The sequence below is a fragment of the Nicotiana sylvestris genome, chromosome 8 (genome assembly GCF_000393655.2).
Source record: "Nicotiana sylvestris chromosome 8, ASM39365v2, whole genome shotgun sequence".
Taxonomy (NCBI): domain Eukaryota; kingdom Viridiplantae; phylum Streptophyta; class Magnoliopsida; order Solanales; family Solanaceae; genus Nicotiana; species Nicotiana sylvestris.
In genome coordinates this window covers 73,503,709-73,515,869 of record NC_091064.1, presented here as the reverse complement: position 1 = coordinate 73,515,869, position 12,161 = coordinate 73,503,709, and the positions used below count along the sequence as shown (strand labels likewise).

The 12,161-nt window shown below is 38.6% G+C and overlaps 1 long non-coding RNA gene across 1 annotated transcript; it reads right to left on the bottom strand.

Annotated features, from left to right (window-relative positions):
• Positions 1-1,603: 1,603 nt before the first annotated feature.
• Positions 1,604-9,842, bottom strand: LOC138876555 (uncharacterized). Its single transcript, XR_011401889.1, has 5 exons — positions 9,577-9,842; positions 8,850-8,908; positions 8,104-8,194; positions 2,338-2,396; positions 1,604-1,682 (listed from the first exon to the last, which is right to left on the bottom strand). It is a non-coding gene; the product is annotated as an uncharacterized lncRNA (long non-coding RNA).
• Positions 9,843-12,161: the final 2,319 nt, after the last annotated feature.

Genomic DNA, 12,161 nt, shown 5'->3' with positions numbered 1-12,161 from the left:
CTACTCTGACATCATATCGACGAATGATTTAATATTTTGGAAACTATGCTCTTAGAATTTCAATTATGTATGTGGATCGTCCCTTATTTTCAAGTATATTGGGAGAAATGCTTAGCTACATTTGACCTAATTTTAAGCATATTATGAATGTAACTTGTGATGACCTTTGCCAACTTTTGTTCCACAACTCGCTTGACTTCAAAATGTAACACAAGATTATCATACAACTAAAATAACTCATAACATAATCACCTTATCAGTTTAAGAACCCTAGTCTCATCCCAAAAATACATGTTATAACATTCCAAACTTATCGACTTTCGACAAAACTTATTTTCTTCAATTCGTTTAGCTTCTAAACTTTCTGACCCTATTGGTACTTGTTATACATGATCTTAAATATTTGTAACCTCCAAGGTAACACTATTAACTTACTTTATGTACTTTCAAATATAATCTCATTTCTGAGCTTACATCAATTAACTTACAACATACTCTCACGTACGAAAAATTGGGGTGTAACAGCCTATGTCTTGTTTCTTGAATCGTGTTCACCTTCTTCTTTATGCTTAATATCTCTTGGATCTATGAATATTGATTTGAGATTTGTAATGGGACCATCCTTAGTGAGTCATGTTCCATGTGTAAAGTGAGTTCTTAGTATAGTCCATGTATTGCATTTGAGTCTAGAACTTGCCCGGAATAATTGAAGCGAAATCCTAGGTGTTTCTTGGTTTGAAAAATGGCGTTAAGCCTTCTTTGATATGTTACTGTTATATATATGTCTCTCCCTGTCTGTTGTTTTTTCTCCTACGGTTTTACTTGACTAACTTCTGCTACATGTCCTCTCTGAATTCATGCATTTGCTTGTTATTAGTTCATCTATGTTACATGTCTCCATTTGTTACGTGATTTACTTATTATATGTCTTGACTTGTTACCTGCCTTTACTTACTACCTTTCTTCATGCGCTATATGTCTTTACTTGCTATATGAGTCCACTTGTTACATGATTTCTCTTATTACACGACTTTACTTGATACCTGTTAAAACTTAACGTACATCCTTCTTTGTTTCATGTTCTACACTTCTTTGCCTAGCTAGATTGGGTGACTTTTAAATTGGTTGAGTGTTTATGCATTGTGGAAGCTTTGTCTTTATATGTGGGAGACTAGCTCTGGGCTGTTGTGTTTTTACTTAATTTGGTTGAGTTTGTATTCTGTCACGACCCAAACCGAAGGGACGCGACGGGCACCCGGTGCCTTACTCAACCGAGTACCAATGTAACATATCTTTCTTATCATGTTATCATGAGTAAATGAGCCAGAAAACCCGTCCTGAGATAACAAGAATAAAACATAAGGGAATAGTCAACATATGAAGACCCAACATGATATACAAATTAATATATGTGACATACGGGCCTATAAGGCCGACATGACCATTAGTAAACTCGAAACATAGGCCGACAAGGCCATACAATTATCCATACACCTGACATATGTCTACAAGCCTCTAAGAGTACATAAAATCATAAAGGTCGGGACAGGGCCCCGCCATATCAATCAATACATATCCAAAGCATACTGACCAAATAGGCAACTCCGGAGCAAGTGGAGTGCACCAACACCTTCGCTGAGCTGATAGCCTACTAGGAGGACTGTCAACCTATCAATCGGGACCTGCGGGCATGAAATGCAGCGTCCCCAGGCAAAAGGGACGTCAGTACGAATAAAGTACCGAGTATGTTAGGCAGGAAAGCATAAACAAGAACAGTAATGTAAAGAGAGAGATAGAGGAGATACAACCTGTAACATCAGAGTGCCTCTGGGGGTTACTGATATGAAATGCATAATACATATATATACATAAACTTTTTAAAACATTCGCCTCTGTGGGCATCATCATCATCATATCGTACCCGGCCTCAAAGAGGACTCGGTAAAAGCGTACCCGACCATCATAAGGTTCGGTAGAATCGTACCCGGCCACGTGGAGCTCGGTAAACCCAACTGATCAGTAGTTGCACAATAGGTGTCGTACCCGGCCGACTATAGAGCGGCTCGGTAGAGTAAAATAGATACTATATATAATGCATGCTAGACTCATGGAATCACATTCTAAACCTTTTGGAGTGACTTAAGAACGCTATGGACATCCATACCCTCAATATGAACCTTAGTAGGATTCAAGGATCATACACGCTTGCTTAGAATAATTTTATAAGGAAAGAACAACATGGACAACCTTAGTTGCTAGGAGTAGATCCGTAATGAAGTAGCGTATTCATTTCACTTTAGATCATGCCAAAAGAAAGAAGAAAGTGCCTTAACATACCTTAAACCCGTTGAGTCCTTAATCACTTCCAAGCAACTCTTCAAACAAGTCAACACAATCTATCATAGTATAAGGAGATTCAAAATCAGTGCTGAGCAAAGGCTAAGTCTATAACTTAAGCTAGTAGCTCGTTTACGTAAATTTGGGCAGCATCTCCCTTGTAACAAGGGCCTCCTCCAATACCATATACCAACAACAATTACCAGAGCAATCCATCAATACATAATTATCAATATCAAGACACCATATAACAACAACAAGTCACAACTACATTACGACGAGCGGCAAGCTCCGATTGGAATCCGTATACCCCTTATCAATCCTTATAGACTTCTTACTTCAACATAAAAGTATCATTAACATGATAATGAAGTCATTAATCAATGATTCCAGCCTTAAACCATATATTTATAACAACGAAAATAATCCACAACTTCAACTATCCTCAATTAGCAACTTTATTCACTAGTTCATGTCTAGCCCATCCATTTAACTTAATCAACATCAAGATAACCTTAGGCACAAGCAAGATCACAATATACATACCTTATACAGTAACTTCAAGTCAAAATCCAAGTTATATTCAGTTTACAACAACCCTTAATAGCAATACAACACCATAGAAGTGACTTAAGCTAATCCAAGTATTATCTTGTAGTTTATCATCCTAACAACTTAACCAACATACAAGCAAGATTAAGCACAATTAGTAGGCTGTTATACTCACCTTAGACAGCAGCAAAAACTTGGAATTTCATCCAAATACAGCCCACAACAATCCTCAATGACAACACAACCTCAAAGAGGTGTTGTTCTTCACTAGAACTAAGTTTTGATGTGGAAATATGGTGTAATCACTTTGGAATCACTTCAAAACCTTGTGGTATATGTTTAGGAGGGTTAGGAGAAGTTTGGAGACGAAGTTTAGTTGAAAAATGAGCAAAAATAGGCGTCCAAATCGTTTATAAATTGAAGTAGGTCAACCACCGCCTAAGTGGGTCCCATTGGGAGCTGCTTGCGCGGTCTCGCGAAAACGCGAATATCTCTCTACTCTGATGTCGTATTAACGAACGGTTTAATGCGTTAGAAACTAGACTCGTAGACCTTCAATTTGGTAGGTATAACACCCCATGATTCCAATTATATTTGGAGAAATTCTTAGATACATTTGACCTAAATTTCAGCAAATTTATGAATGTAACTTGTGATGACCTTTGCCAACTCTTGTTCCACAACTTGCTTGCCTTCAAAATGTAGAAAATGAATATCATACGACTAAAATAACTCATAGAATAACCTCCTTATCATGTTAATAACCCTAGTCTCACCCCAAAGTACATGTTATAACATTCGAAACTTGTCGACTTTCGACGAAACTTATTTTCTTCAATTGGTTTAGCTTCTAAGATTTCCAACCCTCTTGGTACTCGTTATTCATGATCTTAAATATTTGTAACCTCCAAGGTAACATGATTAACTTACTTTATTTGCTTCCAAATAGAATCTCATTTCCGAGCTTACATCAATGACTTACGATGTACTCTCACGTATGAAAACTTGGGGTGTAACATCATTCCCCCTTTGGAACATTCGTCCTCGAATGTTGACTGATGCGCTTATCAGTTTCATAAACTATGGCTCTTACGAATACTTTAATATTCATCTTTCCATCTAAGCAACAGTTTTGTGAATAAATCCAAACGCTTGGGCATTCCCCCCTTTTAGGCCTCTTTGTCATGCCATGACATGTGGTCGGAATTTTTCCAACATCGTAACATTTGCTACCTTATATCATGCAGTATGTACGACTGTGTCCTTATATGAGTGCCTAGCGACTCGTCTTCCTTTTTTCCTCCATCTTTTAGCCAATCTATAAGCCTCACTGTATGAACATATACAGAATTATGACAAGTTGTCCCTCTAGGCATCTATAGGTGTATTGATGTCTTTCGCTTGGTACTTTATCGAACTTAAGACTATTGCTATCTCTTGTTTCATAGCCTTGCATATCTATCCTTATGGATTTACTACATCTAGGCAGGTTATACTATACCATAAAACTTACTTCGTTTTATAATTACCGAGGCTTGCTACCCAACTCCAGGTTACTCTCTCGCTGCTTATCCTATATGTATAAATCTAAGTCCTTTAGTGCTTCCTCATTTTTATTCATCTTAAGAATAACAAACAAATCTCATCTCATACTTTGGAACTTGTACCCATCTATTGTTTATTCACCTTAATGTTGATCTATAATCTATCACTGATAACTTGCAACCTCTTACGTAATACACTGTCACTAGGGCTCACATCTTATTGGGGAACATCTGAAGTGATTTTCCTGATCCACCTAGGGATAATACTATACTTCAATAACCGTATTTCATTGCATCCCAACGCGATTCATCTTATGGGGGTATTCTAATCCCGACAATTAATGAAATACCTTTCTCGTTAAATCATTACTCAATCAAAGGCCTAAGAATCATCCTCTTATCTATCACAATTACACCCTTATTCTACCGCCAGGGCAGCATTCCATCTCTTCTAAATGCACCTAGTCTTAGACTCCTCTGTGTTCATTCAGGTTGTACAGAGTTTTTTATTCATATGGAAATCATCAGCTCCCTTGTTTTGATGGGTTTAATCCCGAGGACATACATATTCTCGTCACCTTCTCACTCACCTTTTCATATCATTACACCTATCTGCCTAAAACCTTGTTGCTCTACAATACTTTACCTTAGGACCTACACCAATCTATTTATACTACTTGCAACCTTCCTTTAACTTGCTAGCACCATAAATTTCCTTTCGGGCCTTCTCAGTTGTCCTTAAATGTAAGCAATTACTTTTGTTGGTCGTTATATCACTTGTTACATGAATACTTAGCTTGTCTTTTTGCCCACGAATACTATAATTTCCTGTACCTCATATGATCTCAAACATCACCTTTGATGGCTTTTTTTCCCATTCATTAGCCATGATAGGTGCCACTTTCTTATGGAGTGCATGCAATATTATAGTGAGACTGCTATTACAAGATCAAAGATCATTTCCTTTTTAGGTCACTATGCTTAGGTGGAAACCTTCTTCCTTATTTCCTCAGCTAGTCTTTCGTGGTAGTACTTAGGAAACCTTTTGGATCTTGTAAAGTTGTGATCTTGTTATACTGTATACTCGAAGGAATTTTTGATATTCTTACTCGCCTACAAACATCCTTACTTACATACCTTCGTGCCGTTGTGCTCGTAGGATTACTTGTAAAATCAGATTTTGATTATCTCCTTAGTGGTACCCTCCATTATTCCTGTAATACTTATACAATACCTTTAAATACCCCAACTCCTATCTGAGCATTTCTCAAGGTTTATGACGTCATATTTGCGAGACTGAATTCACTATATTAGGATTCACTACGTTTATCTTGCATGATCTGTTGACTCGTCTATAACCTCCTGTTTAGCCATAACTGGGCTCTTCCTTAATAAAATCCCAAATACTCGTTGGCCTATCCTCACATCAATTTTCCGTGTAATCTTTCTTGGGTTATTTCCTTTGTTTTAACTTACCTCATGCACTGGCCTCTGATCTATCAATGACATTTCGGCAGGAACCCTTACTTCCTTTCCTTGACGTCGTGTTTGTATAATGCACTGATATCGTAGCATATCTGTAGGCTTTGAATAAGTACAATCTCATCCCTTTTTCACATTACCGCATTATTCTTCTACCACTCCATGATTAGTAGAACCACTAAATTCTGACTTCATGCCACATCACTCCATATTCCCACCTTTAGAGGAGTACTAAGAGCTGGAGCTACGACCATCTACCTATAGATATTTTACCTCTATATATTTGACGTCTTTTCACATCATCGATTACCCTTACTCTCCTTGTGGTAATACTTTTTGTACCAAGGAAAATAAAACTCCTTGCTCGCGAGGATGACACTTAGTGTAACTGGCGCACATAGTCCCTTAAGCTTAACTTTGCTCATATTGCTTGCTTTAGGGAAGCGACTTCCTGAATGACCATTAAAGGGCATTGTTTTGTCATCCATTCTATTATCGCCGGAACGCAACCTCTGAAATTCTCATGATGCCGAATATTATCATATCATTTTGTCCCTAGTTCACGTTTAGTTTATCTTGTTTACAAGCCCATACTGATTTCTACTACTCTGGGGGTATATCTTTTCCTGCTGGTAATCGCGTTAGAGTTGCGAACTTATTTCTCGAAAAGAAGATATGACTTTATGGCCTATACTCCTTTGTTGTTTCAAGGCCTGTCACCTCTCATCTTTTTCCTTCACTTAAGTATAGACTCTATAATTCTGTCATTTTCATCATCATTTTTTTTCCAGCATTGTCATCCATGTGGACATCTTACTCATAATTCTTCATTAACTCTATTCTTATTTTCCTACTAACATTTATGTCTATCACTTTATTCTGAAAACATCAACAAGACATTCTTTTGCTTTTAGCTCCCCTTGCTTCATCTCACTGGCTCTTCAAGATGCTTAAAATTCTCTCTCCTAGGGACACGAGCCATGCTAAGGTAATATTTATCCCTTCAAGGCTTCCAGTGGTTATCTTTGTAGTACTCATATCTAGCTGTACTATTTTAGAGTGCGCCATCTGGGTATCTCACAAGGAGATTTATTAGCACATTTGCATTATACTTCAGAAATTGTCAACTAACACAAACAATCAATTCACCATTATGGGTTATCCTAACCCTAACCGGATCCTGATATCTCGTCCTTTTCTTAATCTACACATGTTATCCCCCAATAGGGTATAACTGAGATGGGTATGGTCAATTATACATACCTCTATTACTATTGAGGTTAACTTACAATGCTTATATTTTTCTGCCGGAGATGAAAATACCGATAATCTTTATTAACTAGGTGCCTTGTACCCTTCCCATCTTGCTCCTTTTACTTGTTGAAGCTTGTATCTATCTTTTGAATCTTTCATTGCCTTTAGGGGTGGATAGATATTCTTTGCCTTAAGGCTCCTTATCGAGAAGCTTACACTTCTTAGTACACACATGATCTACTGAAGACCTTATATTTACCCATCATATGCATCATGCAAAATCGAGCTCCTCTAACTCAACTCTTTCACAGCCACATACAATCTTTTACCAACCATCTTTTTAAATGTAGGTATCATTGTATTACGACTAAAGCCAAATTTAGGAGTTTGAATTCTTACAACAGAGCTCTACCACACGATCTAGAATAAGAAGAAAGAGTGACAGTCCTAAATGCCTTGTAGCCTCCTGCTTATAAGTGTGGTACACTACACACCCAAAAACAAGACTCTACTAGACACAGCTTGTAGAATCCCTAGGACAGAACTGCTCTGATACCACTTCTGTCACGACCCGAATCAGAGGGCCGCGACGGGCACCCGGTGCCTTACTCAACCGAGTACCAACGTATCATATCTTTCTTATTATGTTATCATGAGTAAATGAGCCAGAAAACCCGTCCTGAGATAACAAGAATAAAACATAAGGGAATAGTCAACATATGAAGACCCAACATGATATACAAACTAATATATGTGACATACGGGCCTATAAGGCCGACATGACCATTAGTAAACTCGAAACATAGGCCGACAAGGCCATACAATTATCCATACACCTGACATATGTCTACAAGCCTCTAAGAGTACATAAAATCATAAAGGTCGGGACAGGGCCCCGCCATATCAATCAATACATATCCAAAGCATACTGAACCAAATAGGCAACTCCGGAGCAAGTGGAGTGTACCAACACCTTCGCTGAGCTGATAGCCTACTAGGAGGACTGTCAACCTATCAATCGGGACCTGCGGGCATGAAATGCAGCGTCCCCAGGCAAAAGGGACGTCAGTATGAATAAAGTACCGAGTATGTTAGGCAGGAAAGCATAAACAAGAACAGTAATGTAAAGAGAGAGATAGAGGAGATACAACCTGTAACATCAGAGTGCCTCTGGGGTTACTGATATGAAATGCATAATACATATATATACATAAAACTTTTTAAAACATTCGCCTATGTGGGCATCATCATCATCATATCGTACCCGGCCTCAAAGAGGACTCGGTAAAAGCGTACCCGACTATCATAAGGTTCGATAGAATCGTACCCGGCCACGTGGAGCTCGGTAAACCCAACTGATCAGTGGTTGCACAATAGGTGTTGTACCCGGCCGACTATAGAGCGGCTCGGTAGAGTAAAATAGATACTATATATAATGCATGCTAGACTCATGGAATCACATTCTAAACCTTTTGGAGTGACTTAAGAACGCTATGGACATCCATACCCTCAATATGAACCTTAGTAGGATTCAAGGATCATACACGCTTGCTTAGAATAATTTTATAAGGAAAGAACAACAAGGACAACCTTAGTTGCTAGGAGTAGATCCGTAATGAAGTAGCGTATTCATTTCACTTTAGATCATGCCAAAAGAAAGAAGAAAGTGCCTTACCATACCTTAAACCCGTTGAGTCCTTAATCACTTCCAAGCAACTCTTCAAACAAGTCAACACAATCTATCATAGTATAAGGAGATTCAAAATCAGTGGTGAGCAAAGGCTAAGTCTATAACTTAAGCTAGTAGCTCGTTTACGTAAATTTGGGCAGCATATTCCTTGTAACAAGGGCCTCCTCCAATACCATATACCAACAACAATTACCATAGCAATCCATCAATACATAATTATCAATATCAAGACACCATATAATAACAAGAAGCCACAACTACATTACGACGAGCGGCAAGATCCGATTGGAATCCGTATACCCCTTATCAATCCTTATAGACTTCTTACTTCAACATAAAAGTATCATTAACATGATAATGAAGTCATTAATCAATGATTCCAGCGTTAAACCATATATTTATAACAACGAAAATAATCCACAACTTCAACTATCCTCAATTAGCAACTTTATTCACTAGTTCATGTCTAGCCCATCCATTTAACTTAATCAACATCAAGATAACCTTAGGCACAAGAAAGATCACAATATACATACCTTATACAGTAACTTCAAGTCAAAATCCAAGTTATATTCAGTTTACAACAACCCTTAATAGCAATACAACACCATAGAAGTGACTTAAGCTAATCCAAGTATTATCTTGTAGTTTATCATCCTAACAACTTAACCAACATACAAGCAAGATTAAGCACAATTAGTAGGTTGTTATACTCACCTTAGACAGCAGCAAAAACTTGGAATTTCATCCAAATACAGCCCACAACAATCCTCAATGACAACACAACCTCAAAGAGGTGTTGTTCTTCACTAGAACTAAGTTTTGATGTGGAAATATGGTGTAATCACTTTGGAATCACTTCAAAACCTTGTGGTATATGTTTAGGAGGGTTAGGAGAAGTTTGGAGACGAAGTTTAGTTGAAAAATGAGCAAAAATAGGCGTCCAAATCGTTTATAAATTGAAGTAGGTCAACCACCGCCTAAGTGGGTCCCATTGGGAGCTGCTTGCGCGGTCTCGCGAAAACGCGAATATCTCTCTACTCCGATGTCGTATTAACAAACGGTTTAATGCGTTAGAAACTAGACTCGTAGACCTTCAATTTGGTAGGTAGAACACCCCATGATTCCAAGTATATTTGGAGAAATTCTCAGATACATTTGACCTAAATTTCAGCAAATTTATGAATGTAACTTGTGATGACCTTTGCCAACTCTTGTTCCACAACTTGCTTGCCTTCAAAATGTAGAAAATGAATATCATACGACTAAAATAACTCATAGAATAACCTCCTTATCATGTTAATAACCCTAGTCTCACCCCAAAGTACATGTTATAACATTCGAAACTTGTCGACTTTCGACGAAACTTATTTTCTTCAATTGGTTTAGCTTCTAAGATTTCCAACCCTCTTGGTACTCGTTATTCATGATATTAAATATTTGTAACCTACAAGGTAACATGATTAACTTACTTTATTTGCTTCCAAATAGAATCTCATTTCCGAGCTTACATCAATGACTTACGATGTACTCTCACGTATGAAAACTTGGGGTGTAACATATTCCTAGTTGATCTGCTTCTTTATGCTTTGTTTATCCGTGTTATGCGATATCGGGTTGGTCGGCTCGAACCCGGAAGGAACTTGGTAAGGTTTGAGACACTTAGTCTCTTTTGAGGTAGCTTAAGTTGGAAAAGTCAACCGGATGTTGACTTATGTGTTATAGGGCTCGAGTGTGAGTTCTGATGGTTCGGTTAGCTTCAGGAGGTGATTTATGACTTAGGAGCGTGATCAGAATGAGTTTTGGAGGTTCGGAGTAGATTTAGGCTTGAATTGGCGAAGTTGATAATTTGGCAATTTCCATGGGGGAGGCTACCTGGGAGACCGAACGGGAGATGCGGAACAGATATCCTCACCTGTTTGAGGCTTCAAGTATGTTTCTTGACTCGTTCGAGGACGAACGATTGTTTAAGTTGGGGAGGATGTGACGACCCGGCCAGTTGTCTCATGAGTTATCGCTCCGCTTTCCCCATTTTTGCTTCTTTATGCTTTGTTTATCCGTGTTATTCGATATCGGGTTGGTCGGCTCGAATCCGGAAGGAATTTGGTAAGGTTTGAGACACTTAGTCTCTTTTGAGGGAGCGCGTTCGCGAAGGTTCATCTGGGTAAAGCATCGCGTTCGCGTGGGCTTGGTCGCGATCGCGTAGGAGAAAATTGGTCAAAGTAAATTAGTGCTTCGCGAATGCGAGGGTTTGACCGCGTTTGCGAAGAAGGAATAAATGCCTGGGCAGAATGTTTTTAAGCTCGTCTTGTCTGCGATTTTGGGGCTTATTTCCTCCATAGTTGATCGTTTTTGGAGATTTTTGAAGGAGATTGAAGAGGGATTCAAGGGGAAACGTTTGGAGGTACGAATTTTGGACTAAAAACTCGATTTTTATGTTAATTCCACCTAGAAAATCATGGAAATTAAGCCAAAAATTGAAGAACTAGGGCTTGAAAATTTAGATCTTTAATTGAGGATTTGAAGGACCATTTGGGGTCGGATTTGAGAACTTTTGATATGTATGAACTCGTGGGAAGATAAGGAATCTATTGGTGTAAAAATTTCTGAATTTAGAGACGTGGGCCCGGGGGTCGGATTTTGGTAATTTCGGGATTTGTGCCATTTATTTATTGTTTTTGCTTGGGCTTCGTTCCCTTAGCATATTTTGACGTCCTCGTTCTGATTTTGGATAGATTCGACGCGTGTGGAGGCCGATTCGAGGGGCAAAGGCGTCGCGAGCTAGAGATTTAGCCGGTTCGAGGTGAGTAATGATTGTAAATGATGTTCTGAGGGTTTGAACATCTCGTGGCGTACATATCTCAGGCCTAGTGATGATGCCACGAGATGGCTTGATATTGCGTTTGGGCCGTAAGGGGCCCCTCTAGGATTCTGCACACCCCCAGTGAGCGCGGGTACCCATTGTGATTTGAGATTGAGCCCGAGGGGCTGGTATTGTTCTATGTGAATGCCCGAGGGGCTGGTACTGTTCTGAAATGTTGCCCGAGGGCGCGGATTTATTGATATTGTGCCCGAGGGGCGAACCTTTATGTGGTTATTTTTCATAAATTGACTGTCAATTACCTGCTTAATCATTGAAAAGGCTTTTCATGAAACTACATTTGAGATAAAGAAATTTTCCTATCTTTCACTGATTTACTGATTTTACTTGGTTTTACTGCTTCATTACAGAATGCTTTGTGCCTTACGTGATTTCTTGCTTTCAGTCTTTATTTACATTTGTTACTCACTGAGTTGGAGTA